A 12,636-nucleotide genomic window follows, 5' to 3' on the forward strand; every position below is an offset into this window, starting at 1 on the left:
TAGCGAGTAAAATTTACTGGAATCCAGAAAATACATGGACTTTTTAATGCGTTTCCTAACTAATACCTAATTACATATATCAGCTTCTCACATTGAAGCTGTAAAGCTCCGCCACTGCATGAAATTGTCATGCACGCAGTGGCAGGCCTTCGACTTTCGTCTCTCGTACCATATATGCACTATTTTTCTTCATCCTCGGTGCAAAGTAGCCGAAAAAGTATAAGGTTTTGAAAAAAAAAATTGAAAAGCCTGCCTGGCGAAAGTACGTACTTTCCACCAGGGGATCAAGAAAATTTTAATTGAATTAGTCCAGAAATAAACTCAATTAATTAATAAACTGCCTCGATCACTCGATATTTTTACGTTAAAAAATGGAAAGCATGAACGCTTTTATTCATGCAACATGCTCAACTAATATCCCTGTGTACCTAACCAACAACGTTTGGGACTATTTATTCTATTGAGCAATATTGATGAAATTAAGCGACATGTATATTTGTGTCTATAAATATTTGGACTCCCAACTTCCAGCAATGGGTAGAGTCACGAAATGAGTGCTATTCAGTGTATGACTTGAAAGAAAAATGGGAAACGATGCAGCTCCCTCCACGTATATTCATATATTGTACCAATTACTCACGGCTAGAGAAAACATCGAATAGATTTTAGATTATTATTAGAATAGTTGGTTGTGTAGAAAGTGGTTTGTAGTTGAAAACACCAACAAACACTGTACTTCATTTTCATTATAGGTTAATTTCCTTCAGTATTATGGCTACCAGAAATTATTTTTGTAACTGCACTTGATTTTAATCCTTTCCAATACTTACTGGTACGAAAAATAATACGTGATTCTTAATGAATGGAATGCGTTTAATGTAATTGTCATTCCACATATGCACGAATTATACAGAATCGAAAAGAATGATGCAGTTTGTCACATTAAAAAAATACAAAAAGGCCAAAGTCACCCATGTGAATTATGATGACAGCAACCACAAACGTTTCTGGCCGTCCAATGAATAGTCTAATTTTATTATAAGTTACACTATTTGTTTATAAGAGCACAACGGGGAGATTTCGGTGCACTGAAGCTGTCAAGACCAACAGGCCCACTATATACATATACAATAAAAATGTAAATTTATATTGAATTTAAAAAGTTAAATATTTGACGAGTCGACAACATATTCTGAGATTGCGAAATCCTGTATTTAAGTGTAATAAATAAGTTTTATATTAATAATGAGATACATGACAATTTACTAATAAAAATCCATAAAAAAATCGAAAGAAGGCCACAATTTCTCTTGTCTACTATGAAGTAGTGTTTCCGGCAATAATAACGTCCTGAGAGCCAAAAGTTTGAGGGAATCACCGAAGATTCATGCCTCCGAAAGTGGGCAGTAGTTTGGTATGATTTATATTTATTGTTGGCCGCAGAAGACCGGTGAGATTGTGTCACCTATTTATGGCCGACGTTTAAAGAGGATTCGTAAGAGCATTGCGTACTTTTTGAGAAAAAAAATTGTTTCCCGGCGAATAACAATGCATTAATGAATATCGGTAATTTTTAATAATAAGTGGGAAAAAATTAAAATATAGAGAAATCTACCTACAATTATTAAATATTGAAACGTGCATTTAAAAAATGATATTGATATTTTGTAGAAGTATAACTAATAAGCCGTTGAGATACCTCTGTGGATATAATGCATTAATTGATGTTTTCAAGCTACGGGAAGCATCGGGGACAGGTCGTCTGCTAAATTTTCTTTTATGAGTACTCAAATGGACTACTAAAAAAATAATCTCAAATACAGAAATATATAGTTCACACACCCGTTATAAAGTAAGGTCAAATAAACCAATGCACAATTATCAACGTGCAATTTTGCCAAACTAATGATTTACTTAACGATATCGATTGTGTTCAGCTCGGCTAACCCAAACTAAGGGTTTTATGAGAATAAATTGGCTGCAGTGATTTATTATTTTAAAAGAGTTTTCGATTAGAGTTCCTCTATAACAAAATCACAGTTAACGGTAATTGCTTTGAGATCAATTTTGATAAAGTATGAAAACCAAATTTCTGTCAAACAACGCCAAACTCCTCGCTATCAACGCATCTGATAACAGCCGTTTGTTTTAAAACTAACTATAATTCGATTTTCCATTCTACTGATTGAAAATAATTTCTTGTTTGGTTGAACAAAGAGCAATAAATTAAGCACCCATATTTCCCAACTTATTTCATCATTTCAGTGCCCCCACATTAAGACCCCCAGGTAAGTTTTGCAATTTGCCTCTAATTTCAGATATCTCGCCTCCCATTAACCGTCAGGAAAGTGGCGGTTTTGTTAGGAAATTGATGCAGCAGCTTATGCTTGGAGAATAATAATTACAGACTCTGTTATGCAGTAAAGTAGCTGTGAAATGAGCACGCCCTGCGGTGGCGCGAATAGTTGTTAACTTGCAGACTGCTGAAATAGAATAATAGTTTATTGTGCAAGTTGGAATTTAATTTTTTTCAAGACTCAGCAGTAGTATTATGCAGAATACAATGGATGCAGTGTTCTAGGCGGCCAATGGATGCAGTGTTCTAGGCGGCCAATGGATGCAGTGTTCTAGGCGGCCAATGCCAAACCATGCTTCTGGTTGCGATGGCATCGACATTCTAAAAAATATTAATTATTTTGTTATTACTATCTCTACCAGCCTGTCGAACAGGCGGGATTTAGAAACCACTTTAGCACCACACACGACCTGCACACCATAAGAACATTAATAGGGACATTAATGTGGCTTTTGTATATTTCCAAAACGCATTTGACTCCGTCGAATTATGGGCAATGTTAGAATCTTAGAATAAAAGGCAAGAATTGATTCAAGGTATTCGAGTATAATAATCAACATCTACAAAATTGCAAGTATACAAATAAAACTGGACGAGAAAACAAAAACAAAGCCCATAAAACTGAGAGGCAAGGAGACACCATCTCGCCCAAACTATTCGCCATCGTACTGAAATACATTTTTAAGAAATTTAAATGGGACAGAAAATGTGTGAACATCGAAGGAGTATACTTAAATCATCTCAGATTTGCGGATGACATAATCTTACGTGCCAATAATCTGCAAGAATTAAACGAAATGCTACAAAAGCTAAATGACGTCTCCGCTACTGTAGGCCTTAAAATGAGCTAGAGGTAACAGAAATACTGAACCACAAACAAGCAAACATAGCAATACAAAACCATACTATAGAAAACGTCGACCACTATGTATACTTGAGCCATGACATCAGATTTGGGAAATCAAACCAGGATGCTGAAATAAAAAGAAGAACACCACTAGCATGGGCCGCTTTCGGAAAACTTACATATATTACTGAAAAGTGTTTTATTCCCTTGAACCTAAAAAGAAAAGTATACGACACTTGCGCATACCGGTGTGCACCTACGGAGTAGACACCATGTCCCTTACCAAAAAGTCTGCTTAAAAATTGGAGACAACCGAAAGGGTTATGGAGCGAAGTATGCTTGTAAGGTAAGACGCAAAACTAAAGTTAGGGACATCGTGGAGGAGGTAGCCGAAATGAAAAGGCGATAGTCTGGTCGTACAGCCAGATATGATAAAAACTGATGAAACTGAACATGTAGAATCCTACACCGGAGGCCAAAAGAGACAACAATAAGCAAGGTAAGATCTCAAAAAGGGTGTGACGTCAAAGCAGTGGCAGGAAAACAGTGGATGAAATTTGCGAAGGATAGAGAAAGATGGAAACAATTAGAACAGACCTACATCCAGAAATGAATGAAAAATGGTTGGCAAATAAGAAGAGAAGAGAAATTAAAATAATATCGGAGTGTACATACTACAAACCATATCTATTCCTGCCTGAATGTCTTTTATCGCCTATTAAATTTAAATAATTTAGCTAATTTGAAATATTCATTAAAAAATTATTTTTTGATTTATTTTCCTGCCTGCGTGTAATAGTTATTATATTTTTTCTTTCCTGGTTTTCAGTCAAAGTGTGAAAAAAAATTGTTCATATCGTTTATTTCATATAACGTTTCGGCGAGACTGCAACGCCATCATCAGATTTCAAATTCAACACAAACCCATAATTAGGAAACATTAGATTCTTTTAGGTCTTGGCTGTCTTGAAACCGCAAGAAGACAAGAGGAGGGGTTTTTTGAAACGAGTAAATTTATGAAACAAATCAAGTAATCTGTCAAGTAAACATCTGTTTGAAAAATTATTTTTGTCTCAACAAAAATTTAATAAAAAGTACTTACTAGTTTATGTGTACCTATTTTTACTACTTTATGTGTTTTTAAAAATTTTTAGCTAATGCGTACCAACAATTTTAATTCAATTAACGAAAACTCCATAAAATTTGAGACTATGAGATTGAAATGATTTTGTAAAAAAGGTCTAAAATCGTCTTAAAGCCAAAGCCGAAAGGACACATTTCCGGACATGAGTTTATCTACTAAAATGTTGATGCCTTGAACACTTCTTATACGTTTGATCCCATTGTTCTGTAACAGCGTATTTACACCAATTTTTTTTTTCATTTGAGTAACGCTGTATTCCTCACTGTATAAGCCAAACAATTTTGATGAAACACGCGTGTTTCGCTGCTCTGCTTATTCCACAAAAGCTTATTTTTGGTAGTACACTAAAAAACAACAGCTGCCACAATTTAACTTTTCGGTGGTTGCTAAATTTATTGCAGTACTCATCGAAACCGATTTTAAGACAATTTTGAGTTTGCGAACCAATAGAAATACGCACTAAAAATATTCATTGTGTATATTTTTCTGACTGTATTTCAACTTATTTCAAAAGAAAATTCCTGGGTTCCAGTCAATTTTTTTTTTTTATTACTTTTGAATGAACTTAAAAATATTACAAGCTTTGGAGGAATTTGTCTGTGATCTGAGACCTCAGCAGAGTCACCGAGTAATAGCTGATTATAAAATATATCGGTGTGGTCTTATTAGCGTTGCACATGTGAATGAAAAGAACGTGGTTTGTAAGTCATAATTCAAAACACATTTTCCAAATTAAGGAGTTTTTTTCCAGACTAACTCCATTTTTACAGTGAATCATTTATTTATTACTATTTATGTGTATCTTTTAAACATATGCAAACAAATTACGCCAATTTAGAAGCATTATGCAAAACTTCAAGTTTTGTTACTACCGCCCGACAAACATACTAATATTTAAAATCTAAAATATCTAGAGATTCGCGAAAATTGTAATAGGTGTTTATATTTGATTGGTTGAGTTGGTGTTATTAGGAATACTATGATCTGCTACTATGTTTAATACTTAGTTAATTTGTATCATTTAAGAACATATTTTAAGGAATTTATGTGTCAAATGTGGGCAGAACAAAAAAACTACCAAAATATGAATAAATATTTACTGCTACGAACACAGTATGTGCAAATTAGCTTATTACAAATTGTTGTTATAAATTGGTTGTCCTAACTTTGCAAATTGCTTCTCCTTCATCAGACATTTATGTTCTAATTTAAACATTACGTTGACTCAATAAAATAATTATTTATAAAGGTAATGTTTAAAAATAGGCATGTACGTTTTTGCAATCGAGGTCACCCACTGTCCCAGTAAAATATTTATCAAATTTGTTGTGCTGAGCTATAATTCCAGCTACTTTGTTTTTATTACGGGTATAATAACCAATACAAGCAATAAGATGGGAAGTCTTGCTGACAATATACCAGTACATTTCTTATTTAGTTCATTCTGTAAATCCAACCAAATAGGTTTAGTCTGATAATGAAGTTATTATTTTTTTGTTGCCTTCTGTTGACTCTTGCTGCTTCAATGTATATGGTGAGCGCAGCCACATTATGTCCTCCAAGCCTTGTACGCTGCGCTAAGTGCACCTCCAGATGTCCGAGTGGTCAACAATTAGTTGAGAATGAGTGCAATTGCTGCCTTAATCGATGCATACCGGCATGTAAGTTACTTATTTTTTTTTAACCAACATACACATGTGTCTATAATATTAGAGATCATTATTAAAATTGAAAACTATTGTGTCCATACAGTCTTGATTTTATATAAATCGTTTTTTTGTTTAATTATGATTTCGCCATATGTTCTTTCTTTCTTGAAGAGACCCTTCAAAGATGTAGGACCGAATACGACAAACAAATATAAAAATACCAATTCATAGCATCTTTGCTCCTAGTAAGAGATTATTAATTTACATAAAATGATACACTGGTGATGTACTGATGATGGAGGAAAATATCAAAACTGATTGATTAAAATGCTCTTTTGCAAATATTGTAAAACAAATCACTGAATCCCGGGAATTTTTGTACATTAATTAATTGGTACTTTTTATTTCAGGAAATGAAGCGGAATTGTATGGCAGCGGCAAATTTACGGGATCTTTTGTACACTGAAATTCAGATCAATAATAAAAATGATTTGTGTTTTGTTATACAAATATAAACTTCAAATGTATTTATTTGATTCGTTTTGCGTGAAATAACAGAAAGGGCAATCGCCTTGAGTCGTCAAGCGTTACTGGCACTACACCTTTTTAAAAGACCTTTATTTATTTCAATAACGTCGGGATTTATGTTTCCTTGGATTATTTCGTAGCTCCGTACACCTTTCGGAAAAATGTGGAATTATTCAGTTTATTTATTTCATTCAGTTTTATAGTTGTTTATACTATTAAAAGTAATAAGTAAATTTATGAACTACGTTATTTAGCAAATAATTATTCAGGCAACAACAGCTAGCAAAACTGTAAAATGAAAAAGAGAATAATAATCTGGAAGGTTGGCCTGAGCTTCCTGTTAAAAATATATTGCAAATATTAATCAAAAAACCATTGAACGACTCAGGTTTAAAATATGCTTAAATATGTCCACAAAAATTTGCTAAATTTTGACAAACAAATATTGTTTATTCTGCCTTGAATTTTCACTGTCTTCGCCCTCACGCATACTAACAAATAAATGGAAACGTCTACATGCATTATTCTACTGGATGGACAAGATTTTTCGCAAAAAACAGAAATATTTTTTAAGAAAAAAAAGTTTTTATATTTACGTTCACTCATTGCTGTGTTTTCATAGACGTGATGTTAAAATTGAAATGAACCTTTTGTTTAATTTCAATACCTTTGTTATGAATTCTACTAAAACCACATCATTTGGCAACGAGGATTTTAGAGTTTAGAAAGACTCGCTCGTGGAAAACACTAGCTGCAGTACTCTGAACCCGTTTGAATCAACGAGAACTTTTGTGCAAATATTCCCTGCTTAAAAATATATATATACTTGGTGTTTCTATAACAACTGCACAACGTTGAACTGCAAATTTCTCACTCGAAAATAAGACGATCTAGACAAACTTACCTATATATAGGGTCCGTTTTAGGGAGCCTACACTAGAAGTAACTGCCTAACCAAAATTACCAGAGTTCTAAATATTTGAATACAATGATGTCGGGACTATATGATCTAAAATATTTATCAGTCGGTACCACTTCCAATTATACCGGAATAAGGTACTTACTCACTTATTTTAAATGGAATACCCTGTATATTATTACATTTTTCGATTCTCTGTCGGATTTTTGGGCCATTTTGTTAAATGAACTGGGTACATAATTTCAACCATTGTTGAATACTATTAATTTTTCCAAAAACACTGACGGCTACAGACTTGGAAATAATTCGTTGTTCCGCCTATTTAGATCAATCGATTTGAATATAACTTCAGCGTGTTGTAGCCAAAGGTGCCATGTCTTAATGCGCAAAAAATGAGTTTTGCGTCTCTTATAAAAAAGCAATTATGGAAAATTAAACTTGACTCTCAAAAATAGGCATATTACCCAAAACATTCAAATAAAAACTTCAATTCAGATCAATTTAGTGACAAAAACTAAGGGAAGTTTAAGGAAAGTCTTATGCAATTAAACGTTATAGTTTCATAGTTATTTTCAAAAAAATTCTTAATTTATTAAAAAAATGTATTGCTTATTCATTATTTTTTTAATTTTTAATTAGTGTAAATGTTCAAAATGTTGTCCGTTAAACGCAAGGCATTGTTGAACACGCCTTGTAGCAGCCCCATTTGTAGCTCTTTGAATCTCTTCAGGAGAAAGAGAGTTGAAGGCATTTCGCACCCTTGCAATGCAATCTTCCTTTGTTGTTAATAGTGCAGCATAAACAAGATCTTTAATTCGACCCCAAAGAGAAAAATCCATGATCGTAAGGTCAGGTGACCTAGGTGCCCATTGAAATGGAGCGTTATTGGCAAACCAACGATCTTGGATTGGAGTTTCCATTTGAATTTTTTGGGTAATATGCCTTTTTTGACAGTTAAGTTTAATTTTCCCTAACTTCTTTCTTATAAGCGATGGAAAACTTATTTTCTGCAGATTGAGACATAGCAGCTTTGGCTACAACAAGCTAAAGCTATATTCAAATCGATTGACTTAAATAGGCGTAACAACGAATTATTCACAGGTCATGTAATAATATAAGTAAGTATGTAATAATAAACGCGGTGTTCTATTTAAAATGAGCTAGTAAGTACATACTTTCGATGTAACCGATACCGACTTGCAAATATTTTAGAGGAGTTAGGCCCAAAATCGTTACTTTGTATTGAAATTTTCAGAACTCTGGTACTTTCGGTTTGGCAGAAACTTAAAAAGCTCCCAAAGAAGGACCCTGTATATCCAATATTGCTTCATTTTGCCGGCAAATTGAGCCAAAGTTCTCAAATTAACATACTGTTAGTTTGCAAAAAAGCATTTCTATGCGCCTTGATCAATTTTCTACCTAAATACTACATAGATGGATGTGGTTTGATGTAATGGCGATATTTTTTTAATCCGAGAAAATATTGAAAATGACGCACAGTTCGTTAATAAATGGTTGTTTTTGTTACCCGCTGTACAAATAATTGTAATTATTTTCGGCTTTTTTTAAACGTTTCGCCCCTTGTGAAATTTTCGCCAGATATACAGTTACTGCACAAAAAAAAATAGTTCAATTAAAATTACCTGCGGAGGGTGTAACAAAAATAACATTTATTAACGAACCAAGCTTGATTTTTAGTATTTCCACGTATTAAAAAGAAATCACGCTTATCTAAAAACAGGTCAATTTATGTGGTAATTGGTTGTAGTTGGTATATTGAAATTGTTTGTATTGTACTTGTTTGTTATGTAGTAACTAGTGAAAATCTATATAGGCGTTTAGCAATTATTTGGACACCCTGGATAATAAGGAGCTGTCAATCTCAACTTGTTACAAAATAAGTTAACTAATTTGATATTTTGAAATATATTATAAATGAGCCAAGACAACCAAATAAAAGGTTTTGTAAGAAATTAGTAAAGAAATAATGAGAATACAGGACCGCTTTAATTTCGAATGTAATTCACAGCAGAAAAGACCAATAAAAGTAAAATAAAAAATTAGTTACTAAAATGCGATATAAACATAAACAAACTTAGCAAAGTGTTTTTAATTCAAATTAATCAAGAAATGTACCTTACCTGCCCGAGACTTGAAGCGAAATCGAAACGTCGTCGTCGTTTGAAAATCGACACTGGTCGCTCTTGTACTTAAAATTACTGTTTTTTGCTTTTAGAAATTAATTTATTTAAAATTAGACGTTAATTATGAAGAAATGTATAATTACAATAAATAGTGTGCACTTGCACGGTGAAAATTACGAAAATAAAATTAAAACAAGGATTAAACTTGTATTTACTTTCTGTCATTTTATATAGAGTAAACTAGGCAGTTATTGGACACTTAAGATATATTTATAAAGCCTTCGAGGTCTGTGATCAACATTAAATGAAAACTAATAAAACTGGTTACAAAATAGTATAATCTAATTTTTATCGTCAAAAAAATTAAATGATGTGGAAAAATTATTGGACAATTTTTGCAGTAATTGGACAAAATTAATTTATGGAACATCAACTTTATTAAATCTTCTGAGAATTTTTTTAAATACATATATAAATACCTAATACTTAGGCTTAGTACTGTATTATTATGGTTCCTATTATAACAACAAATGGTCTTTGTATTGTTTATAATTGGGAGCTTAAAAATACCTAATRCAAGTACCTTTTTTAACTATTTCAATTTTCGATAAAATTTTTGTAATCATGTRTATTATYACTTACAATTCAACGTATTATTTTGATAGAAGAAATTAATTACGTCCAAACCTGAGCTGTGATTTGTTMTTCTATTGAAATACAACTTAATCTATATTAAAAAAATAAATTCGAAAGTAAAACGCAGCAAAATGTATATACCGATATTTTTGAGAAATTACTCATATAAATAAGTATTGTTATATGTTTATATTGTTAGAAAGAAACAAACTTAGAAAAAGTTTGGCGTCATTACAATAAATAACGCATTTCATATTGACATGCCCCAGTGGCGGATCTGGGAGTTTCTTGAGGGGCAGTTCAGTAATAAAGGAATATTGATTGTTGTCTACCACAACTTTCATTCTGCAGGTTTTTTATTACACTTAAAAACAACAAAGAGCAATGAATAATATTTAAAAAAACAATAAAAAACCATATTAATTTGCATGTTAAATAATGAAAAGTATATGCTCAGGGACGAGGCGCGCGCCCCCTGCACCGGATCCGAAAATCCGGGTCTTTAAAATGACCCGACTTGCCCACCACTAGGTACAGGGTACAGAAAACAACCCAATGTAATTTCGAATGCGCAAAAAAGTCAAAAGAAGGCCAAAGTTACTCCTGTGTAGAGGTTGAGTTTTACCTCAAACCTTTAACCACTAAGCACTAACCATACACGGTATATGTAACCACAAAAGTGTCAGACCTTCCAAASATGTTTYCYGCTTTGACACCAGTTATATTYATTTCTGGAGGAAGCACAGCGGTGAGATTTTAYACGAGTTATTGTCCCCATGTTAGAGTCYCCATTGCTTCCGCTGTATTAGCAGCCAAGAAATACTCTTGATAATCGTTATTAAGTATCATCATATCTTTCTCATGCAATTGAAATAATCTAAAGTGTCAGTCAGAGTACAACTACGCTGAAGTATACTTGTACTAATTACTTAGTAATAAATTAGTTTTTAAAAACGGTTTGTCATTATTCAAATAGCTAACTCATGTTGTAGCTGGAAACACCAGTAGGCGCTACATAAATAGAAGTAAATTACAAAGTGAAGCAAAATAAATCCATAGCTTTTATCGAACAAATTTTGTTATTCAAATTGGCATATATTATCAAGGGATCAAAAACTTTCATCATGTCTCACTAAAAAATATATACAACACAACATAAAAGAACAATGAAGAATTCAGCATTCATAAACAATAAATATTTTAAATCACTTTATCACTCTTCGGAGGAAGATTAAAACTCACTCAGTTTTGGACAAAGTGGCAAAATTCAATGATTTATGGTGAGTGTCGAAAGTTCCAACCTTACAGATTAGTAAATATTTTATTCGGATATTATATTTGGAACACATTTGTAATGCTTTGTATACAGTCGAGCCTAAAATCTATATCTCTCAAATCTTCTCCGTAATGCAAACGAATTTCTTATGGCTGAAAAACGCCAGAAAATATTTTATCGAAAAAAATTAGTATTTTTGAATCAAGAAGCTCAAAATGTAAGCAATATTTAACACGAAAATGTGACAAAACCCTAAGTTTTCTATCAGAATTTCAGAAACTAATAAAAATTAAATTGAAATAGTAGTTCTAAATTTCACTTGGAAGTCTTTCGCAACAGTGATAGTAGATCATCAGATCATTGCACGAATCTAGGTCTATGACAACCCTAAATATTAGAAAATGTAAACAAGTTATATAAAGCTTTTTCAGCTGTTACGTGGTTGAAAAATAACTTGTCTTCTTATTTATACAATGACGAGAATGACCAGTTTTCTCTTTAAATGCAAACATTTAAGCGGGGAAAACCCTATCAGGAAATTCTGGTCGTCCAGGTTGGGGGTTCTTAGGAAAGATTACCAATCTGCCAAAGAGAGACCAAAATGAATGCGTTTATAACAAAAAATTTGTTGTATTACAATAAAAAAGTTCTGGGACATACTGGGTTAATTTGTCATCTTACACACTTCGTGCGCGTACGACGGTTTAAACCATTTGAATTCAAATGTTTATCTACACTACATCCCTAATCTTCCATTTAAATTTAGTTTGAATTTAAGGAGGAAATTGGTTTCTATGGTAATTGGTGGTAATTGCATAAAAAAGTCAGTTATTATACCAATATGTTTTACCATGTAGGTGGTAAAAAACCTTAGATCACTTTCGTACAGTTTCAAACACCAGCAACTTTTGCATTTAACATTTTTCTTTAAATTTCAAATTAGATGCAAAAACGGGCTGGCCAAAGTTCAATCAATATTGGTTATTAACTCAAAAACAGTTGAAAATCATTATAGAACATTTATATCGAGTAGACCTTGAATTGTGCGAATAGTTCGAATATACAATAAAAAGTACGGCATTCCATTTTAAAAAAAAGTAAGTTTTGTCTGCTACTTGAATTTGAGACATCCTGTAT

At 32.5% G+C, this 12,636-nt stretch overlaps 1 long non-coding RNA gene across 1 annotated transcript; it reads left to right on the forward strand.

Moving 5' to 3' along the window:
- Nucleotides 1-5,647: 5,647 nt before the first annotated feature.
- On the forward strand, nt 5,648-6,523 carry LOC109539310. Its single transcript, XR_002172106.2, has 2 exons — nt 5,648-6,008; nt 6,407-6,523. It is a non-coding gene; the product is annotated as an uncharacterized LOC109539310 (long non-coding RNA).
- Nucleotides 6,524-12,636: the final 6,113 nt, after the last annotated feature.

Source organism: Dendroctonus ponderosae, unplaced genomic scaffold, assembly GCF_020466585.1.
Source record: "Dendroctonus ponderosae isolate FM_Combo_2020 unplaced genomic scaffold, Dpon_F_20191213v2 Dpon_F_20191213_4, whole genome shotgun sequence".
Classification (NCBI taxonomy): Eukaryota; Metazoa; Arthropoda; class Insecta; order Coleoptera; family Curculionidae; genus Dendroctonus; species Dendroctonus ponderosae.